The following is a 10,737-nucleotide window of genomic DNA, read 5'->3' on the forward strand; positions in this document are numbered from 1 at the left end:
GGAATGACCTTGGTGCAACAACATCCTTCTTGGCCCAACCCTTTATCATATGGCGCAACAAGGTCCCCTTGTTTTTTCCATATCACTCCCAAGTGCTCCAAACCTCTTCCAGGTACTCCAAACCCCCTTTATATGATCCGTTCCTTTGGCAGTTGATTTGTTCCTTTATCAGACGATCCATTCCCTTCTTAGATGATCCATTTCTTTGTCACATGCTCCATGAACCCCAAGTGCTCCATTGATTTCCAAATGCTCCAAATTCTCCAAGAGCATGATTCAAATGCTTCAAATGCTCGAGTCACATTTAACAATCTCCACCTTCACTGGAGCATCCTCTGAACTCCACCTTAAACAAGAACTTCTCTCCCTTCCTGTCATCAAGCCCCAAAGGGGCTTACCTCCTGTGAACGTCCGCCAAGTCCAAGAAAAGCTTGAACTTCTCTCTGGGCAACGAACTTGTCACCATGTCTTCCGGATTCTCCGTGGAATTAGACTTGTGAACCCATAACCTGTCATAGAGCATGACAGTTTTCTCCACTTTCAAAAGAAGACTTTGAACGAGACCAACCGCCAATGATCTTCTTATTTGAAGATTAATTTCATGGTCCAAGTTTATCAATCCATCCAAGTCTGTATTTTGTGCATTAGCACCATACACCAGAAAAACATCAAGCGTTCCCTTCAAGTGTCGCAAGATCAACTTGACCATTTCCCAATGAGCTTTTCCCCGATTGCCTCGAACCGCCAAATAAGTATCAACAAGTTTGGACTGATCACAAAAGAACGACTGCAAGACTTTCTCAAAGTAATGAGAAATGTAGAACCATCCTGCTCTTTTATAACTTCGAATCTCCATCCTTTCTATCTTTTTTTCAGCTCCTAAATCGTTCATCACAAACCCATTCTCCAGAAGCTTCTTCAAGTTGTCTTCCCCGACATCAGTATCACTAGACACTTCTTCCTTGGGTTGAAATAGGGATTCCTCATGTCTATGATGTTCCATTCCACCCTGTTGTTCCTCATTTTTCAGAAAACTACGTGGGGTTTCTGTTTTAATCTCCACCTTCTGGCTAGCATCCTGATCATTCCCTGTAACACTTGTACCACCTCTTCTCTGGTTACACACAGCCGATTCAAAGGTCACATCTCTGCTAATAACGAGTTTGGATTTTGTTCTTCTATACACCACATACGATAACATTTCCATCTAGATGCATATCCTAGAAATATGCACTTCATTTCCTTGCACTCTAGTTGGACGGTAGTTGGAGTCGGCGGCTCTCCTAGGGTTCCCTTATCGGGGATCTCTGGGGAAGAGGATCAAGTTGGCCCTTGCATCATTCACACGAGCATAGGAAGAGCATCCAAACATTCGTAAACCAGTGTTCTCATAGGTTTTCCCAGACCACACCTCTTGAGGAGTCTTACAATCAATTATAGTTGATGGAGATCTATTCGCCAGATAGCAAGAAGTATTGATTGTTTCCGTCTAGAATTGCTCCGATAAACCATCAGATAATTGCATGCACTGAGCATGCTCCACAAGTGTTTGGTTCATCCGTTATTCCACTCCGCTTTGTTGTGGTGTTAGTCGTACAATGCAATGCCTCACTGTACCTTCTGTTTTACAGAAGTTGTCAAATGAATCCTTGCAGAACTCCAACCCATTTTCTGTTCTGAGTGACATGACATGGTTCCCGGTATGTTTCTCAACCATCTTCTTCCATTCCTTGAACCTCCAAAACACTTCATCTTGGTCCTTTGTCTTCAGAAAGTACACCCAGGTCTTCCTTGAGTAATCATCGATAAAAGTCACAAAGTATTGGCATCCACCATGAGACTTCATAGGAGAATGACCCTATAGATCTGAGTGAACATACTCAAGTATCTCCTTGCTTGAGTATGACATCCCCATTTTCACTGCCAGAAAAGACCGATTTTGTTTATGCTTTATAAAAATCAGAGTACTTTTAATAAAAATATTGCGGAATTTGTTCCTAGAAAAACATGATAAATGTATTATCAAAGCATTTCCGAAGAAATGTATTTTATTCATTTTAAAACTTTGGGATGTCATCATCAATACAGAAACATAAGCATAAACAGAACTTACATTCATTTACACTAGTGATCTACATCTCTTTTAATCTCTCAGAGTAAAGTAGCTTCGTATCGATACCTGTGATACAAATAAGCTTGAGTGGGTCAGGTTGGGAAACCTGGTGAGTACATAGGGTTTTCAACCCACAATAATATAGTTAATTTGTTTCTTCAAATAATACATGTCAAACAATTAACCCGATTGCCCATCCCCATTTTCTTCATTTAATATTCCCTAAAGAATTATCTTAAGGGTCATCTCCTATATCGTATTTACCTCTCATCTCTTTACATCACATTTCCTTATATGTTCGTTCCTAAGGACTTTTCCTGAGGATCATTTCCTACATCACATAATCAGTAATGATTCGGGGATTACCCCAATACGCGCCTAGTAAGGGTTGGAGTATAATCGCATGAATACGTAGTTACAACATCACCTGAACTCGTAATTCATAGTAAGGGTTAGAGTATCATCACATGAATACGTAGTTACAACATCGCCTGAACTCGTAATTCATAGTAAGGGTTAGAGTATCATCACATGAACTCGTAATTCATCACCTACAGGTTATGAGCCTGCTGGTGTTTCCACGGGGTTGTCTAGAATAGTCCGTGGTCGCCATCTATACTCTGGTAGATGACTACATCTCCACATTGCCGGACAAGGTTATGGTATCTTTCATCCTACATCACCAATTCATCATCACCTATCTATCCTCACCTAATTATCATCACCTTCCTATCATCACCTATCTCTCATCATTTTATTTCATTACACACCAACTATTTCATCTACCCATGTTTTATCCCAACATATTTGTAGATATAAAATAAATATACAGTTTGAATCATTTAAAACTTGTATAAAATCGTTCATCCAGCATATATAGCAAGTATACAGATATGTAGCACGTAGTTTATAAAATACTTCATATGTATGTGTAAGATGAAAGTAACTATGCACTCACTTGGTAAGGTGGTGACTCGGTACTCGGACAACACTTCGTTACTCTTAAAACAATTTTCCCTTGACGAAACCTAGTATCATTACCACTAGAGTTTAGTCTAATGTTCGACGAGACTAATTAATAGTCAAACTATTATTACTATTATATAAGCGTTAAACAATACTCTTAACCCACTATGTACATAAAGGGGCCAGACATGGAACACCGGAGGGCAGGATCATTTTGGCATAAAGCACTTCTGAAATCCAACAACCCAAGCGGCCCTCCAAACCAGATTCCCCGTACCGCGAGTGGTTAAAAAGACATTATAACGACACTTATATAACTCATAATAATAGCCTAAATAATCATTATAAGGTCCTAATAACATTACTATATTATAACATAAGGTATACTAAAGATAGGGTAGGCACAGCTTAGTTACAACGGGTTTTCTCGAAAACCGGGCTCCGCCGGAGCAGAGTTTCTGAGCCGAAGGGCTCTTTTCTCGGGGCTTCGGGATCCTCGGGGCTTCCTTCGGGTGCTAGGGGGTTTACCTAGACTTTAGGGGGCTTAAGGGAGGCTAGAGAGAAAAAGTAGAGAGAGAAAATGAAGTTGGATGGTGTGGAGAATGCAGGGAACCCGACACCTCTATTTATAGGCTTCCTGGCAGCTCGACTCGCCAAGTCAACCTCCAACTCGTCGAGTCCATGCCACATGTCAGCTTTCTGGTGGAAAAACGTAGGGGTGTTCGTTTGGATGGATCGGTTTAATCTGGTCCGATTAAGTGAATCCAAATTAAATTCGGTTTTTAAAACGTAGATCCAAATAGTCCAAACTAAATTCAAATCTGATCCGATCCAACCAAATTATAATTCGGTTGGATCGGTTTTTTACAATTCGGTTTTCAAGAATCAAGAAATTTCAACAAATATATAACTTTAGTATTAACTTACTCTATATATAAACTAAAAAATATTATTTAGTTAGTTGTGAATTAAAACTTATAAATAACTATCAAGAAAAATATATTATAGTTTACTACTTTATAGACAATTTTTTTTATAAGAAGTACATATTAAAGTATTATAATAGATGAAATATTCTAATATACTAAAAGAATAATTTAGTAAATTTATAAATTATTAAAAATATATATTAAAAAGAACAAAATAATAGATTGCAATTTGGTTTTTTTGGACTATTCGGTTTTTATTTTATAATCAAAACCAATTCAAAATCCAAAATAATAATTCGGTTTTTGCTAAAAACCAAACCAAAAATCCGAATATCCGATCCAAATAGTCCGATCCAAATTGTCCAATTGGACAATTCGGTTTTACCCAAATAACGAACAGTCCTAGCAAAACGTGTGTGGCCTACATTGTGTCACGCCACCCCTTTTGCAACAGCACCCTGCCGACTTCTAAACCCCGTAACTTTGGCATACGAGCTCCGTTTTCAACGTTCTTTATATCCACGCGTAGGTAAAAACAAGATCTACAAATTTTATTTTGACTCCGTCGGCTAATTCTCGACCGATCTTAAATTTAACAGTAGGAGGAGATTATACTGTTAAATGACCACGAAAAATTCGTAACACCTCATACGGACTCCGTTTTCGTCTGTCTTTTTATCGTTGTGTTCCTATTAATGAGATCTTAAACTCTCATTTAGGTCGCGTAGGCCAAAAATAGCTCAAACTAAAATTCGAGTTTCGGGTCGTGCACTGCTATGCCAAATCTTAGAAAAATCATAACTTCCTCATACGAAGTCAGATTTGGGCGTTCTTTTTTTTGTATGTTCTCGGTTTAACGTATACTACAAATTTTGTTTAGATCACTAAGGCTAAAAAGTCTTCTATCGTAAATTCACTATTTACGTCTCCCGGTGTCGTGCCGGTTTTGCCGTAAAACTTCGACGGGCCATAACTTCTTCGTTATAACTCGGATTTCGGCGTTCTTCATATGTACGGAACCCTTATAACATATACTATGACTTGGTTAAGATTAATCCTTCCAAATAATCTTCCATAAAAAACTCATTTTCGATGCTCTTTGTCTCTAGATTGACTAGCCCGGATCTACGGGCATTACATTGAGTATTGAACCGAACTGAACTTCACCCTGCTTTGTATATCTTGAACACAAGCTTCACCAGGTTTAGATTTTCCAATTGCATCTCCACCAAACAATCCCTTCTTGCTCACATGTCCCAACTTATGATGCCATAAATTTCTTTGATCATCATACTGATCCAAGGATTGGGATACAGTCACCGTTCCCCCAATTGTATAGCCATCCAGAATATAAATCTCATGAATATTCATCCTTCCCTTCATAACTACAAGATCACCCTTGGAGTCTCTTAACTAGACACCCTATACAGAATATTTCAATTCATCCTTCGCCAAAGTTCCAAGAGAAATAAAATTCTTTCGAAGTTCCAGAACAAACTAGCAATCCAGTTTCCTGACCATACCATTATGCATCTTGATCTACACCGTGCCACTGCCCTTGATACTGCTTGCCCAATCATCACACATCTTAATTGTGTCATTCCACTCTTTGAAGGAGTCAAACCAGTCACGGTTGCATGTCATGTGATAGGATGCTCCAGAGTCCAAGACCCAAGCATCAGCAAAACTAGATGTACAAACTGTCAAAACTTCACCATCATCCCCTTCATCAAAATTTCCTTGAACCACAATAGCATTGTTGTTTCTTGGTCCAACACCATTGCTCCCTTTCTTCAGCAATGGACAATCCCTTATGAAGTGCATGTTTCCTTGCAGTTACAACATTTAATGTTGGCTTTACATTCGGAACTTAACTTCCCTCTGTTACCTCCACCGCTATCTGATGTTCTTCCTCTGCCTACGAACAAACCGGAACTGGAAACTTCTTCTCCAGCTGAAACTTTTCTTTTCAGTTCCTTGGATATCAAATAATCTGTCATATCATTCACAATGATCGTTTTCCTACGATACAACATGGTATAAAAATTTCTCATAAGAATTCGGTAGTGAACATAAGAGGATATGTGATTGATGTTCATCTTCAATATTTACATTCACGCAATGTAGGTCCAAGATGATCCTATTTGAAGTTGTCCAGATGATCTTTCACTTGGGTACTTTCATACATTCTGAGAGTGTACAAACTTTGCTTCTGATACAACCTGTTCGTCAGTGAGTTGCTCTGGTACTTGGATGATGAGTGATTTGAGGCGTTTGTAGGCCATTAGTATAATAAGATTTTGTAAACCCTATTAAGACTTGTTTATGCTTTTGTATTTGTATCGAAGATGATATCCCATGGTTTTAAATATAAATGAAATATTTTTCTATAACGCCCGCAGATTCGGGCTAGTCAATTTAGAGACAATGAGCGTCAAAAATGAGTTTTTGATGGAAGATTATTTAGAAGGATTAATCTTAACCAAGTTGTAGTATATGTTACAAGGGTTTCGTACATATAAAGAACACCGAAATCCGAGTTATAACGAAGAAGTTATGGCCCGTCGAAGTTTTACGACAAAACCGGCACGACACCGGGAGACGTAAATAGTGAATTTATGATAGAGGACTTTTTAGCCTTAGTAATCTAAACGAAAGTCATAGATATGTTAAACCGAGAGCGTCCATAAAAAGAACGCCCAAATCTGACTTCGTATGAGGAAGTTATGAATTTTCTAAGATTTGGCAAAGTAGTGCACGACCCGAAACTCGAATTTTAGTTCGAGTGGTTTTTGGCCTACGCGGCCTAAATGAGAGTTGAAGATCTCATTAATATCTGATTTCTTAGGATGATCCTTAGGAATGAATGAACGAGGAATATTTGATTCTTAGGGTAGATCCTTAAAAGTAAAGAAGATAATGGGGATGGGTAATTGGGCTGATTGTTTGATTTTTAAACATAATAATTATATTATTGTGGGTTGAAAACCCTATTTACTCACCAGGTTTCCCAACCTGACCCACTCAGTTTATTTGTATCACAGGTGTCTATATGAAATTACATTACACTGAGGGATTAAGGAGATATAAATCACTAGTGATAATGAATGTAAGTTCTGTTTATGCTTATGTTTCTGTATTGACGATGACATCCCAATGTTTTAAAAGGAATAAAAATACATTTCTTCGAAAATGCTTTGATAACGTATTTATCATGTTTTTCTGGGAACAAATTTCGCAACACTTTTATTTAAAATGTTACTCTGATTTTTAAACAAAGCATAAACAAAATCGGTCTTTTTTGGCCGTGAAAATGGGGATGTCACCGTTGGTATCAGAGCATTAGTTTAAGCGAACTAGAAATAAGGATTTATTTCTAGACTTAAACTTAGAATGCTAAGCGATGATCGTGAGGAGTGTGTCCAATATATTTTAGGTAGTACACCTGAATAGACACGAGCACTAGCTCATTTAGGGAAGATACGCAAATTGGTTTATGTGCTAAATGATTTGTAATGCTTTATGATGCCATTATTTGATCGGATCTATGGTCTGTTGCCGACCGGATCTGTAAATTTTATGTGTTCAGATTTCTAAACGTTTAATTACGATATTGGAACTGGCATGTAACTTTTCGGAGTAATAAGGAGGAATACGCGTCTAAATCTTCTTTATCTATATTCTCGTCTCGATACACTGAAGGCATGCTTCCGTGAACATAATGTCTTGGTGAAGATTCGTAGCGAATTGAATAAATGGAGGAAATGAGAGGGCTTACGATAGTGAATGATACCTATTGGAAGATATCGTAAGAGTGGTATCTTGCTTTTAGAATACGTCTGATAAAATAACGTTACATATAGAGGAGTATGGTATGTACGAATGTACACATTTGATTGGCGGGATGATAGAACGATTGGTGTAATTCCTAAAGTTGTCCTATAGTCTGGTGTTTTCATCACCAACCGAGTTGAAGCAGAATTGTTGTTGAAGATATGCATGGAAGAAGTCCTAGTAGAGTCTAGGTAAATATTTATGATTATCTGGACACATTCGTATGCGTTAAATTGTTTTGTGCTTTTAAGAAATAAGAACTTGGGGACGGCGAGACTATACTTGGGACGAGTATGAGTATGTGTGAATGGTAGTAGAGGCCTATACTACCGGTAGCACAGGACTCACGCTTGGATCAGGGAAAGTCACAAGGTTACCAAGAAGCTAGTAATTGATAACATTTTATTCAAGTATGTCGTTACCATTGTTTCGGTAATGACTAAGAAGATTGTTGTTATTCCGACCCTAGTGGTCATATCAAACTAAGTCCGACTAAGACGAGTATGTTACATGGTTCAGAGAACCAAGTCCGATGTAGCATCTGACTTAAGCTAGAAGATTGAAGTGAAAGACAATCAAAGCGATCAGTAAAGGTATTGCGATAGTTTCTTGTAGCTAGGAATGTTACCTTTTAAGATGTGATTATATCACATTAGAACATGAAGCGAGCAGTCTCCAGTAAGGATCGAGATTGTGACAGGAAGGTCATGATTGAAAGCCTAATGCGAGACAGAGTGCGGGTGCAAGATCGAGCACCGCCTGCAATCGAGAAGTCCAGGAGTTAAATACTCGTTCGAAGGAACATAGAAGATAAGATTATTACTTGGGATAAAGAGATAACGTATGGAGTCATTATACAAGCCCTTTCTCGTTGATGATTCCGGGACGTAATCATCCTAATGGGGAGATAATTGTAATGCCCGCAGATTCGGGCTAGTCAATTTAGAGACAATGAGCGTCAAAAATGAGTTTTTGATGGAAGATTATTTAGAAGGATTAATCTTAACCAAGTTGTAGTATATGTTACAAGGGTTCCGTACATATAAAGAACGCCGAAATTCGAGTTATAACGAAGAAGTTATGGCCCGTCAAAGTTTTACGGCAAAACCGGCACGGCACCGGGAGACGTAAATAGTGAATTTATGATAGAGGACTTTTTAGCCTTAGTAATCTAAAATAAAGTCTTAGAATATGTTAAACCAAGAGCGTCCATAAAAAGAACGCCCAAATCTGACTTCGTATGAGGAAGTTATGAATTTTCTAAGATTTGGCATAGCAGTGCACGGCCCGAAACTCGAATTTTAGTTCGAGCGGTTTTTGGCCTACGCGACCTAAATGAGAGTTGAATATCTCATTAATAGGAGCTCAACGATAAAAAGACAGACGAAAACGGAGTCTGTATGAAGGAGTTACGAATTCTTCGCGGTCATTTAACAATCTAATCTTCTCCTACTGTTAAATTTAAGATCGGTCGAGAATTAGCCGACGGAGTCAAAATGAAAGTTGTAGATGGTGACATCTGGCTTGGAACTCGACGAGTTGGAGGCCAACTCGACGAGTTTTGGTGATTTCCAGCCTATAAATAGAGTGTTGGGGCACCCTCATTTCTCACACCTTCCAACTACTCTTTCTCTCTCTAGAACCTCTCTCTAGCTCCCCTTAAGCTCCCTAAGGTCTAGGTAAACCCCCTAGCACCCGAAGGAAGCCCCGAGGCTCCCGAAGCCCCGAGAAAAGAGCCTTTCGGCTCAGAAACGCTGCTCCAAGCGGAGCCCGGTTTTGAGAAAAACCCGCTGTAAGTGAGCTACGCCTACCCTATCTTTAAATATAGCTTATATATAAATATAATATCGTTATTATGAACCAATAAATAAGATTTATCAGTGATTCAAAGTCATTATACTGATTGATCTACTTACGGGAATGATGTCTAGGCTGTGATTTAGTGAGATGTTTAAAGTGGGATTTCCAAACAGTATACTTCGTATACCAAACAGACCCTACCTCCGATATGATCCTACCTGGTTGTTCCTTACTTGATAGATCATGAAGTAGACTTTGAGTTAATGATGAATCTAGACTAATAATTAGTCGCAATGAATATTAGACTAAAGTCTAGTGGTAATGATAATAGGTTTCATCGAAAGAAAATAGAATCGTTAGAAGCGAAGCGCTGCCCGAGTTTGGAATCATCACTTTAACAAGTGAGTGCATAGTTACTTTCATCTTACACATAGATATGAAGTATTTTAATATAAATTACATGCTATGTGTGCATATTGTCTGAATACTTGTTGTCTATGCTGAATGAAAGATTTTATACATGTTTTAAATGATTTAAACTGTATATGTATTTTATATCTACAAAATATGTTGGGTAAAACATGGGTAGACGAAATATGAATTGAATGTTGAGATAAGAGGTGATATAGACCATGAGATAAGGGTGAGAGGTGAGCAATGAGAGAAGCCTTTTACCCAAGCGTGGCCCCGTCATCTAGCCGAGTATGGATGACAACCACGGACTATTGTAGATAGTCCAGTGGAACACTAGCAGGCTCGCAACCTGTAGGTGTTGTGAACGATGTGTTCACCCGGTGTACTCTAAACCCTGGCGATCATGCAGACTTGGTGCCTAAACCTTGGCGATCATGCAGACTTGGTGCCTAAACCTTGGCGATCGTGCAGAATTTGTGCCTAAACCTTGGCGATCATGCAGACTTGGTGCCTAAACCCTGGCGACCATGCAGACTTGGTGCCTATACCCTGGCGACTATGCAGACTTAGTGCCCGTTGTGTAAACCATGGCAACGATGGACTTCGTGCCGATTTCTTAGGATGATCCTTAGGAATGAATGAACGAGGAATATCTGATTCTTAGGGTAGATCCTTAAGAGT

This window comes from Lactuca virosa, chromosome 4 (assembly GCF_052849685.1).
Source record: "Lactuca virosa cultivar CGN04683 chromosome 4, Lactuca_virosa_CGN04683_v6, whole genome shotgun sequence".
NCBI lineage: Eukaryota > Viridiplantae > Streptophyta > Magnoliopsida > Asterales > Asteraceae > Lactuca > Lactuca virosa.